This window comes from Rhodamnia argentea, chromosome 10, assembly GCF_020921035.1.
Source record: "Rhodamnia argentea isolate NSW1041297 chromosome 10, ASM2092103v1, whole genome shotgun sequence".
Taxonomy (NCBI): Eukaryota; Viridiplantae; Streptophyta; class Magnoliopsida; order Myrtales; family Myrtaceae; genus Rhodamnia; species Rhodamnia argentea.
Genome location: NC_063159.1, coordinates 1968539 through 1980143, shown reverse-complemented (window position 1 = coordinate 1980143; position 11605 = coordinate 1968539).

The window sequence follows — 11605 nt, the reverse complement described above, 5'->3', positions numbered from 1 at the left end:
GGATTAATGCTTACTTTTCTATTTCTCTCTTCTAATGCCATTATTTCATTTAAACAAGTAATGAGAAATTGGAACAAGATCTCTCGTGGAAGTACACTTTCAAGCAAGATGGATAACCAAAATATCCCTACTCGGCTTGCTTACGTCGAATTTCAACTCTTTCAAGTACATTCCACATTGGGAGAGTTGTCTCAACAAGCAAGAACCCCTGCTATTCCACAAGTTGTGGATAACATGCCGCCTCCTAATCTTTAAATGGATGTTGAAAAACAAAACAATTGGCTTATTGATTTAGAAAGGCGATTTGAAGAGATGATCGCCACATTTACAGACTTCGAAGCCTCCATAACTCCATTGCGTCCAAATAAAGCTATACCTACTCCCGAACATCTTCAGAACTAGATTAATGAGTTGCATGGGATATTGATATGCCTTATGGACCGCGTGAATCAAATTGCTATGTAATCATCATCCCGTTCCATGTTTGAAACCACTACTAGTTATATGGGAGGCAAAGGAAAACGACCGTACGAGGAGCCCATATACGAAGTCGAGCAATCTTCCGCTAAGAAAGGACATAGCAAAGGATATGCTGAAGAAACCAACTTTATCGATGCTCAACCACCTCATGGCCCTCAAAAGAAGTCTCGCAAGCGGGATCTACCTCGTCAAAGTTGTGAATACCAAATGAGGTCTCCTCTTGATAAGACATCTGTTCCAAATCAGAAATCTTACCTTGAATCGGTTCCAAAGCCAACTAAGTCTACTTAGATTGCGCTAAAATCCGTTGAGCCAAGGAAGAAATCCAAACACTTTACGCCACCTCCTCGTCCTTTGTCGAAGCCTCTCTTAATGCTTTTAGAAAAGCGATTGATAGCTAAGGAAGTGCCAAGATATAATGCTCCGAAGCTCAAGGGCTATGATGAGACTAAATTATGTGCTTATCACATGGGGAAAAGAGACGCAGCACGAATGATTGTGCCATACTCAAGACCAAAGTTCAAAAGCTTATTGACAATGGCCTTTTGGATTTCAAGGAAACAAAATCGAACATACATCCGAATACTTCGTCTAAACATTAAGGAGTAGAGCTCGTATGTGTTGAAAAAGAGGAAGATAGATTGGGTTTCTCGATTGGTGTCCCCAAAATTACAACGCATTGTAGTTGAGACATGATCAAGTCTCGAAGGAGTTTGTGGAAGAGGTGATCAACTGATATGACAAGGATACCATCGTGGTATATGAAGAAGCTAGGTCATTCAGAGCTGTTATGGATTTTTCACAATAAAGTGATCTACGCGAGTTGTTTGTTTCATGTCATTTCCGTTTAGTCTTTCAATTCCTATTATCAGCAGAACTCAATGACACCTTGGATCTTCAGCCGTTGGTCCAAGGTAGTCTCACTTGTAAGACGGCCTTATCATTTGAATTTCAATGACAAGCATACGCACGTTTTATTAAGGACGTGAGGGAATATTTCAAACTAGCCCAATGATGATACTTGTCTTTGATTTTCGAAGATTTGAGGCATGGGTTCTTGCACGCTTCCTAGTTTCTAAACGAGTTTCGGAGGAACGAGGATATCCGATGATACGAGGATTAGTTCCTATTTCTTGATTTACTTTTGAAAAATTACCTTCCTTGTTCAGATTAAAGGAACGAGTATATCCGATGATATGAGCATTAGTTCCTATCTCATGATTTGCTTTTAGAAAATTACCTTTCATGTTCATATTAAAGGAATGAGGATATCCAATGATATGAGGATTAGTTCCTTCTTCTTGATTTACTTTTAGAAAATTACCTTTTTTGTTCAGATTAAGGGAATGAGGACATCCGATGATATGAGGATTAGTTCCTATTTCATGATTTGCTTTTAGAAAATTACCTTTCATGTTCAGATCAAAGGAACGAAGATGTCCGATGATAGGAGGACTAGTTCCCTTTTTCTTCATTCTTCCATTGAAAGTATCTTTCAAAATAGTTTTTCAAAACTGCATGCATAAACTTTAATGTTGCTTACATGCTGATTTGTGCAGAATCTCCTAAGGAATAGTACTTCAAGAGGATAAATGTGATCGTTCTAATGAAAACACCTCCTATATGAACTAACTTGTCAACATGTTCCTCCCGGCCTAGGTTAAAAACAGTCAATTGCTCAAACTGTAGAGATAAATGCTTGAAGATGGACAAAGAGAACTCACTTGAAGCAAATCATTCCCGCCCTACCAAGGGAGCATGTTGGGATGAAAAGTGAAGCAAATCATCTAAGCGTGATTACACTCTCAACTAAGAAAGAGGACCGGACCGAATCATCTGTTTCGGTGAAAAGATGTATCATTCTAAAGCAATTTTTAACCAAGTGTGGAAATAATTTTTTCTATGTTTTTCTTCGCAGACGATGAATAGAGGCGAGGCACTCAAGGAACGCCACATCCAAATGACAAAATAGTAAGTACCCCTCTCACTTCATCTTGGACATGCATTTAGAATAGATGAATTCAAGAGCATTTTAATGGCTCATTTGTGGACAAAATCTTCGAGAAAACTTGAAAAAAAATATCTTATCAATTAGAAGTCTCTTTGAAAAGAACATTTGAGAAGAAAAAGTTTAAACTTTATAGATTGTCATATGCAATAAAGAAATTCTTTCTATGAATATAATCAAGGCCACAAAGTCACCTTTCATTGCAAACACGATTCACTTTAAATCACTTGCATCGTGCATATCACGCATACATCCTATATATGCATATCCTTCTTGGAAAATGTTGATCAGTCAAGGTAGAAGAATCCAAATGAAAAGGAAAAATGCCAGCACCCAAAGGATGAATGTGAAAGGAAAACGCCAAACACTTCAAAGATGAATGCAATCAAGAGAGTTACCAAGTCACCATGTGATAGATTCCAAACAATTTTAAAAAAAAAATCTCTAAATGATTGAATGAGTGTGAGTCATCTTTACTTGTTAAGGAAGCCGATACGAGTTCAACTGGAGGGTAAGGTTGTATCGCTCCAAGCCTTTCATTACCTAAAGAATCTTTAATTGACACATCCCTTCTCATTCTCACAGGGTTATCAAGCCATTGAAGGGAAGATAAAAAGAGTTGATGATTCGGATAGCCGAGATAGATACTAGGACCAATAAGGAAAGTCCATTTAGAGCAAATCTCTCCCTTCTTGCCAAAAGATCAATCCGGGGGCAAGATTCTCATATGCCACAGAGAGAGCATATTGGAGCAAAGTTATCAAGTCTAAAGGTGACAAGCATCAAGATATGCTCTACCGGGACACAATACCGGAAAAGAGCAATTCCCTTGAACATTGGAAAGACAACGCCTCAAGGGGATATCTTGTTCCTAAGAGTTCAAACAAAATAAAATGTGGGCTAACTTTCATTTCTTCACATGCAGGTGAAAAGTGAAGTGAAAACCCCAAACAAAAGATATCTCGTATTGGATAGAGAATTGCAAGAGATTGTGAGACAGTACTAAGACATCTAGCTGGGGCAAATGCCATCCGACTGGAGCAAATGGATTGTTAATGTGACTAAGGGTCTTCTCGTGAACAACACCTTCAAGCACGGATGAATGGATTCGATAGAGATTATCCATATCAGTATACAATATTGAAATGGATTCCATTAAAAGAAAATGTCAACACTCGACAAAAGAAAAAATGTGCTAATAAGATATTATCATGAGCTCCAATGAAGGGTAAATCGTATTAGTTCCAATTTACTTCTTCTGACATTATTTGTTGACTTCATTTCCTTTCTCTTGATAGGAGGATGTCAAAAAGGAGATGATAAGTAACAAGACGCCCGAAAAGAATAATTTTCTCAAATATTGGAAAGACGACACCTCAAAAGTGAAAGGTGAAGTGAAAACCCCAAATAGGAGATATCCCAAAGTGGATAGGGGATTGCAAGAAATTGTGGAAAAGAACATAGCCATTTAGCTGGGGCAAGCATCACCTAGTTGGGGCAAGTGTCGCCTAGCTAGAGCAAGTGAATCATTTGTGCAACTAGATGTGAAAGTAAGACGTTTCATTTCCATCAAGTCAATAGACGCAAGAGAGATACGTACTTATCAAGTAAACCTGGTATAAGTATTCTCGTAAGCAACACCTCCGAAGATCGAATGAATGGATTCGATAGCGGTCATTCACATCAGAGTAAAATCTCAAAATTTCCAACATATGGACTCAAGTGAAAGGTAACTTCATATCGTTCTAATTTGATCTTTGATGATCTTATTCATAACATGAGTTTGTCCTCCTATCAATAGAAAATTATTAGCAATCAAGATAACTCAAAAGAAAGGAATTCGCTAATATGGATTCAAAGCGAAAGGAAATACCAGCTTCAGAAATCAAACATTCAAGAAACAATCTTTAGATATAAGATCAAGTAGAGGGTAAAACATATCACTTCCACACCACATGCTATAATTTTCAAACAAATACAGGTCATGCCAAAAGGAGCTTTTAAGATGAAGAGATTTAAGTAGTGCCCGACACAACCTAATGAAGGGATCTTTTCCAATGCAAATAAAGATTCATTGCTGGACCAGGAAAAGAGGTCATCGCCATAGTGGTAAAATAGCGAGGACTCGCCATCATGGTGGACAGGTAAGTGTCCTTTCCCTCTAAAATAAAAATAAAAATAAAAATTAAAATAAAAATAAAAATCAAGAAGTTTTAGAGCACTTAACAATCTTATCTTGTTAAGTAGATTGTAGATTTTCTCAAGCCATGCATTCTCCTTTAAATTGGAGTGCATAACCAAACGTAAAAGTTGAATCATTCCAATTTTCTCAAAATTCGAGAACATGCACTAATGTATTCCTTTTATATCTCCAGGGATCTTCGGACACGACGGACAAGTAAGTATTTTTTCACTCAATCTATTAAGGTTTAAAGCTTTCAAAGTCTTTTCTTTCTAGGACGTTAAGGGCCTACATGGCAACCCTTTTGATCCGGAAAAGTGATTCCGATTAAAATGATTTTTTCTGATTTTGTTCTTTAGATAAGTTTTAGAGAATCGAACACGTTTAGTAACTTGCATAAAATTTTTGTTCTTGAAACATAAATGTGTTTGGTAAATGCACATAATTTCTGTTCCCGAGAACGATTGTTCTTCCCAATTTTTATTATTTAAGTCAAATAATTACGTAGATACTTTGTGAAATTTGATCCTATGTTTCGAATTAATCTAAGATTAATTCATATTGATTCTCTTATATAATAGTTTGCATATTGAAATGTAAAAATAAATATCAATAATCATCAAAAGTCATTTTCTCCATTTATTGTGTGATTTCATCCAACTCTTTTGAGCAAGCGGATAACCAACATGAGCGACATACTCGTTTCTACAAGGAAAATGCACTACATTATCCCGCATTGGTCCGCCTTTTTGGTTCAAGGAAATCAAATCTTAGTCTTTTTGGTTTTTGTTTTTGCTATAAAACTGATTTTGATTCTCTAAAACTGATTCTGGAAGAATAATCAGAATTAGAATCATAATCATTTACATTATCAAATAGCATTCTTATCTTTTTCTGTTCTGAGGAACAGAATCGGAGAACCAGAATGGTTGTCATGCGAGCCCTAAGACTTCTAGGAATCTAAGATATACTCAATTTTCATGTCTAGAAAGATATAGAATTCTCACAATCACTTCATTGGCATTCATGTTTAAAAATTTGGAGGTTATCCAAACATGATTAAAATATGCATTGTGCATCACAAATCCTCACGGAGGTTAATTTTTGGAGAAAATGAAATGAATTTCTCTAGCAAGAGATGTTTAAAACTTTCAAAGGATGTTTTCTCGGATGTAGAGAGGCAAACCTAGTCCAAACAAGGCCCTACATACACTTGAGAGTTGAGTGGAGTGAAATTGAAAGTAAAACCTTGATCTATGGACGTGTGGATCATTCGCAATGATTACATGGATTAAAGTGAAGTAATGCATTCATTTCATATCCCAAACACGTATTTAATAATTTGTAAACCGTTTTGAGCTAAAAAGGGGAGCATTTTAAAAGACAGCACTATCAAGAGCCATCCTACACTGGGGGCAACTTGGAGGTTCATTGATAAATATCTTGGAGAAAAAGATCAATAAAGATTTTATTGTGCTAACTTGCATCAATCTTTTTGTGATAGCTCCAGGTGACGTCCCATGGAAGTTCGAAACATCGCAAAGTGAGAAAGAGCGATTCGTTTCTCTATCCTACGCACTAACCAACTTGAACCTGAAATCTTCATTTCTAAACCCCGTTAGTGATTACCTCCCTTTGCTGGGGCAATGGATGTGATTTATTGAATGAAAATGTGACATCATGACGGATAAAAGAACCCTTAAGGTTCAAACTAAAGAGTCAAAAGACGAATGTTAATTGAGCCAAAGGGCTAGAAAAAGCAAAGTGCACGATAAAAGCAAGGCCAGAGCCCTTCATGAAAAATAATGAGATTTGAGATATGATCAAGAGCATGGCAATTACGTTCAGAACTAAAAGACAAACTTCCAAAAGACTTCTAGAATCACGAATGAAAATTCATCTCCAGTGGATATCAAGAGTTGGTAATGATGCAAAGGTAACCACCAACCTTTCACATTCCTTTTTCTTGGAATTTGGCCTTTTCAAGCCTAACCAAAGCCAACGATATAACCCTTTTCGAAGACTTTTTTGATCGAGGTGTTTCGAGGCGACATGGAGCTTCACTTAGGAAGCTATTACTTAAAGGAGTAAGTACAATCCTGTCTTATCTTATCTTTCGGGTTCTTGACTTGTACACCCGAAAATGACTTTTTGAAACATGTTTCATTCTTGGCCTCAAAGTACCTCTCAATCGTGAAAGCCTTTTGATCAAATCAACATTACGGTCCCTCAAAAGACCTTTTCTAATCAATCGGAGTGTATGCCTCGTGAATAATCCCAAAATCCTAGACGATAGGTTTTGTGAGATTTGTTTGAGTACCTTATTGATATGTTCCCCAGCAAGTAGGAATTTAAAACCGTTGTTGCGAAATTGTAAGAAGTCGGCTTTGATGGGGGCACTCCAATTGATGTTTTAACCAAATTCTTTTGGCTGTTTCAAATCATTTGCTTAAAAAAAATTCCCCACAAGGAATTTTTTATCACCTTTGTATGATACTGAAATCTTGTCGAAACTCCTCTTGAAGTGTTTAAAACACTACTTTAGGTTTTCATTTGCCAATCAGTTATCACTTTTATTCGCCCACAAAGCAGCATTAGTGTAATTTCGTGTCTTTCCAATAGACGTTCCTTAGGGATTCCTTTTGTTAGATGATCTAAAGTTGATTCGTTACCACTCTTGCTCACCTACAAAGCAGCATGAAGGTAATTTCGTGTCTTACCTATAGACATTCCTTAATGATTCCTTTTGATAGGATGATTTAAAGTTGATTCGCCATCGTCCTTGCTTGCCCACAAAGCAGCATTAGGGTAATTCTATGTCCTTCCCTATGTTGCGACCTAAACAAAAATGAGTTTCCATATTTAGGTTAATGGATTACTGGATTAATTAATTATATTAATTAACCTAGTTCGAGCTCTCCCAAGCTCTACCAAATCGCAACTTATGGTTCATGTGATTATCTTGCAAAAGATTTTTCATTTTTGGAGTCGCTACTAATCATTTTTGGTAGGTTGATTAGAAACCTAAATAAAATAGCGGGAGAACTATTTTATTCCTGCGAACCCGAGATTAAGAGTCCGGGGACTTGGTTACGCTAGATTACTCTAACGCTCTTTCGGTACCATTTTCATGAAAAAAAAAGTCCGATTTGACAATTTTGATCCGCTTGATGTTCAAAGGTGTGGTTTTTTTGAGTTTTTCTTCTTATGACTTTTTTTTTAAGTTTTTGTTTATTTTCAAAATAAAGAAATTACATGAAATTGAGATTAAATAGGTTTAAGATTACTCCCCAGTTTGAGCTCTCGCACCAAACTTATGCTCCGGGCTTGTCTTGACATTGGATCGGTTCGATGGCTTGTTAGACTAAGAAGTCTCGTGGTCCTATCTCTCCTTTATGCTTCTTTTCTCATCTTGCTATGATTCCATGACGCTTTGCAAATTAAGAAAAGACTAAACTGAGTGCGATTGATTTGAACCAAGCTAGAGAAAGTAAGAGGACTTAGCTTTAGTGGAGGAAATTGCTTTGACAAATTAATCATCGGGACGGATGCAATCTAAGCGTTGGTCTTCTCTCCGTTTTTTGCTTTCCTTCTATCTTGTACCATTGATGTCTCATCGTTGATATGCAACTGTTATTTAACATAAAACGTAGAGAAATCAGTGTAGAAAATTTGGGCTAATTTGTATCAGAACTTAGAAGAAATTAGGAAATCACTTAGCTTTCTTTTGCTATGAGGAGCTTGAACGATGGGGATGAACTTGTGGCTTGTGTTGATCGGTGCAGAAATTGGCAATGGTAGCACCGGGCTTTAAAACTCTCATACTCTCTCAAAACTCTCCTCAAATTTTCTCTCTAAAACTCTTCTCAAGAGCTCTCTACATTCTCTATCACCAAAACTCTTAATTCTCTCCAAAATTCCCCCCTCTCTTCAAGAACTCTTCTTCTTTTATAGGTAAAGTTCTTCATCTTCATTTCCCATCTTCCATTTTCATCCTCTCTTCTTCATCTTCATTTCTCCATCTTCCATTTCCATCTTCTCTTCTTCATCTTCATATTCTCTTCTTCACCTTCATTTCTCCATCTTCATTTCTTCACCTTCATTTCTCCATCTTCTCTTCATCATCTCCTCTTCTTGTGGTATTTGCAATACAGTCCCTAAGGTTCTAGTATTTGCAATATAGTCCCTGAAGTTCTAGTATTTGCAATACGGTCCCCGAGAAAATATTTCTTTCAAGCCCAAATCTTCTTAATACATTTTTCATCCCATGTCTAGTCTAGATGCATGCTAAATTAAGTGTTTTGCTTGCCCAATTATATGCCAATGCAATGTACGCTAAAAATAAACATGTGAGATGATTTTTATTTAGAACTAAAATTAGTTCTAATTTTTATGCAAAAAATAGATTAGTCAAAATTTAGGTGTCAACAGTTGCCCCTCTTTGAGTGGAGGCTCGTAGAGGTTCCGCTCAAAGACAAAGTTGAACCCTAAGTTTTGACAAGGCAAATGATGAATGAACCTCTTGGTAGGAGTTTTAATCCCATTTTTTTTTATGTAATGAAGTGATGCATGATATGCAAGACTGTAGATAACATGCGCCAAAACTTCTCGTTTCCATGTTAGAGAAACCTGCATATGGATCGCATACGAGAATACCTATTTTACCAAATATCTCATAAGCTGATGATTCTCTTAATTTCCAAGCAAGGATTTTAAGGTATCGGTGCCTTATCTGTTACCGGAGACTTCTTTTCGGTGCGAGACAATGCAAGATATGTGTATTCTTCGAGATCACAAGAGCAACGTCGTTGTGAGTCGAAAGAAGTGAAATCAAGTTCACAAGAGCTACGTCGTTGTGAGTTGATAAAATGTCAAAATTGCCAGTGCATATTTCTTCACAATTTGACAAAGGGGAACCAAAATCATAAGAGCTACGTCGTTATGATTTTTTTTTGGATCAAAATCATGAGCGCTTATGTCGTCATGATTTTATAAAAGGGTCGAGAATCATAAGAGCTATGTCATTATGAGCCGACTAAAGGTTAAGATCACCAGTGTATATGTCTTCGTGATTCGAGACCGAAATCATAAGAGCTACATCGTTATGATTTGATAAGATGTCAAGATCGCCAGTGCATATGTCTTCACAACTTGACAGAAGAGGCATATTGCCCGAATTGAACAATATTTGATAGGAGCACCACCAAATGGAATCGATAAGTACGAAAGGGGTATATTGCCTGAATTGAATCATAACAACTATCATCAGAAAAGTTGTTAATTTGAAAAGGGGTTCAAAAACTTACTTGGGTTCTCCGAACGATTAATCAAGGAACGAGACGGATCGCTCGTATAGTACCCGGTAGGTATTTGCCAGCAGAACTTGCTCATTCAATAATCCTTGGATGAATTTCGAGACTTTAGGAGGGAATCATCCTGAATGCATTACCTATCATAGAATGTCGGAGGTAACATGTGCAAATATATTCGACAATGAGTTCATGCAAAACTATTCTGCCGAGCTTGCAATGATTAAAAATAACATGTGTATAATGCAATTGCTCATACTATGGTTCATGCATAACCATTCCATCAAGTTTGCGTTACCAATTTTGTCCAGGGAGATTCTCGCGTTATGAATACCTCAAATGTGAGCCGAATGGAGGGGACTTCGGTTCGAAAGGGCTTTCTCTCACTCTCAAGAAAAACTATTTATCTTGTCTACAGGATTCAAGAGAAATCACTCAATCTTACCATCATCGCATTCGATAAGGATCCGAGTAATCTCGCAATTGATACGACTAAGCCGATCCGGAGGTCTTGATTAGGACCGTAATGAGGGCTAGGTCAAAGGTTTACAAAGGGGACTCTAGTTGAGTCAAGGCTGCTGAAATGAATTTCATCGTTATCCGCTCCGGGTTTACAAGTCAAGAACCCCGCAAAAATGAGAGAGAAATAATTTTGCTCGAACTTCTTCGAGCGATGCTTAAGATCATTGAACTCTACGTTAACTCAAGTGCCCTAGTCAGAAAAGACTTTTGAAGGGTTGTACCATAGGTTATGATTTGGGGACTTGAAAAAGAAAGGATTCATTTTGGCTCGAAAAATGTATGAGAAGCGGCTTGATGTTGGTGTCCATTGCAATCTTGTCACCGATCTTGGCCTTTTCGAGTGCCACCATTTCTTTGAGGATGGTATGAGCTGAGGATTGCATTTTGCAATTTGACACTTAATGGGACCCCTCTTGAAATGTACAATAGAATTGTGCATTCAAATTCAAATGTATTCTATAAATGAGCAATGAATTGAATGTGCATTGACCTTACTTTTGGTAGGCACTTTGCTTTTTAAATGCCTCAAGAATTTTCTGTAGAATCAACCTTTGCTTCATCTTTTTAAACTCTTGCCTGCATTTTTCAGTATCTTGATAAGTTCATTCAAAGATTTTCTGTTGATCCGACTTTCCAAGTCTTTCTACTCAAAGATGGGTCATATTTGCTTTGGGACAACAATGATAACCAACAAGGGCTTTTATAGATGAATTTGCAGGCTTAAATGGGTTGTGCAAATGGATATAAATGTGTAGGATAGAGGAAGAAATGCTCTTCGTTGTCCTAAGGCACTCGAATTAAAGCACAAGTATAATGCAAAGAATCGCCCGAAGATTGATGTTAGTCCAAGCAAGAAAATTTCTAACCATTTGCCTCGTGATGCTGATGGAATTACCTCTGTTTTGCCCCAATGTGGGGTGGTTCTTGGATGACAGGGTTGTAGAAGTGAAACCTCCGCTCAAATGAGTTAATCAACAGATAACCTGTAGTATTTAGGATAGAGAAATGAACGCCTCCGTCACTTCGGTTATCGTACCTTTCGCGAGAAAACTCTTTACCTCGGGGAGTGCGGAATTTAGCCACCGTTCATCTCGCCTGAAAAAA